Source organism: Sinohyriopsis cumingii, chromosome 5, assembly GCF_028554795.1.
Source record: "Sinohyriopsis cumingii isolate HCF-2022 chromosome 5, ASM2855479v2, whole genome shotgun sequence".
NCBI classification, from domain to species: Eukaryota; Metazoa; Mollusca; class Bivalvia; order Unionida; family Unionidae; genus Sinohyriopsis; species Sinohyriopsis cumingii.
The window spans coordinates 45046219-45048342 of NC_142965.1; the positions used below are offsets into that span (position 1 = coordinate 45046219).

A 2124-nucleotide genomic window follows, 5' to 3' on the forward strand; every position below is an offset into this window, starting at 1 on the left:
TGGCAGTAGTAAATACAATGGTGAACATGTTAAATGTCAATACGCGTGATGCTGGTTGTAATGGTATACGTGGAAAACGTGTCAATTAAGAATTATCAGCAATATCAGTAAACGTATTGATGGTAGTTGTAGTTATAGCAGAGATCGATGACGCGTCATGTAAATGTGTTATGCGTATCACATGATACACAAAAGTGAAAACGTAGGACAAACAATGTTAGCAGCTGAGATGTATTCGATAAAGCTAGATGAAATTGACGTCCCAGGAGCTAAATTCCGTTGTTCTGAAATATCACACCATTGAGTTTGTGAGTTGAAACGTTGGCTGGAATGTCGTGGTCTGGCAGTTACCGGAAAAAAGAAGCCGGAATTAGTCAAAATAAGTCGATTCTTTCTTACCGTAATGATTACTGTACTGTAACGTCACTACGAGTTTGTTATTGTAACATTCTTTTCAGGCAAATAACAAACTGCCATCTTTAAACAAGCATTTTCAGTGAACGAACAGCAAACTAAAACTCTTCAAGTCCATGTCGATCTTTATATGTAGCATATTTTGCAATTGACCATTTTGTCATGGGGCTGGGGGAAGCGTGCAAGGATAAGTGTGTCGCGGTGTCTGTGATCAATTACTGTACTAATATTATGGGGCTACTCAATTAGATATTTGTAATTTTCATAACATATTTTATCACAATATACAGTATTGTTCATAAATATACAAACATACAGAAATATTTACATGTAATTGAACAATAAATAAGGACATAATAAATTACAAGGATTGACACAATTATCCATCCTATTGCACACATATATGACATTACAATAATTATTAACAGGTTCTAATATGACTTGGGTCACAGTGTGTTTTGAAATGTTCACAAATAGGTTTGTTGTTTTAACAGCTGAACTTTTTGTTTTGTACAAATAAATAAATGTCTACATTTTAAGATCCTGTACAATTCAAATGCGGTTAACAACTCATTTCCTAACATCTTTAATACTGCACACATGTTATTGTTCTTGTTGAAAATTTATATTGTGCATTAATACATGAGAACAATTTTATTTTTATTTTATGTGTTTGGAGTGTATAGAATCAATTAACACGTATATAGTTATTCATATTGATGGAGGAAAATGGTAGAAATAAAAAGTGAGTGAGGTGTAATCTTCTGTCAGGACCAGTAAGTCTTTAGAAACTGTACCTTTTCTTCCTACAGTCAGTTGGAATAGTTTCCCATCTGTTAATATTCCAAAAAGATTTTATTATGGGAGAATTATGAACACATTATATCAACTGCAAAGGTGTACACATTTAACTCTGCCTCAGATAGTGAAAGTGAGGACAACTTGACACATCAAAACCTATGTTGAAAGGTCGACAATATTTTAAAAGTGGCCATGTGAAAAACTTGTAAGATAATTATAAAGATGACCAGTATTTCTTAAAATCATATGTAATGGCATCATACACGCAGCAAGTTTTGTATCATGTATCAGTAACTCTAGCAACACTTTCGGGAAAAGTAAGGGATGCATCTAGCGACTGTAAAGCGTCCATCATGGCCAGATGCAATCATATTGCTTCTTTACTTTTTGCCTTGGAAGATCATACTTTTTAGTTTGGATATAAGCCGTGTGTATCTACCAGCAAACTTTGTACATGGAATGTTGGGAAGAAGTCCAAACGACAGCCGCAACCATGCCATTCAACATCATACAACAAGAAATTAAAGGCAGATATATTTAGAAACTATGATCCATTATGTGACGCTGAAATAATGAAACAAAGTTTGTTAATTGCTACTCTACCCAATTTAGGTTCAGACAACATGTTATTAGAGATATACTACCCTGATTATGAAGTTGACGTGGAAGTATTATAGGATAGAACTAAGTTTGCCTTACACTTAATGGAAGTATTAAAGGATAGAACTAAGTTTGCCTTACACTTAATGGAAGTATTAAAGGATAGAACTAAAGTCTGCCTTACACTTAATGTAAGTATTAAAGGATAGAACTAAGTTTGCCTTACACTTAATGGAAGTATTAAAGGATAGAACTAAGTTTGCCTTACACTTAATGGAAGTATTAAAGGATAGAACTAAGTTTGCCTTA

At 33.6% G+C, this 2124-nt stretch overlaps 1 pseudogene; it reads left to right on the plus strand.

The window, feature by feature from the left end:
• The first annotated feature begins 214 nt into the window (after window positions 1–214).
• Window positions 215–1892, plus strand: LOC149799057 (uncharacterized; annotated as a pseudogene).
• The last annotated feature ends 232 nt before the right edge of the window (window positions 1893–2124 follow it).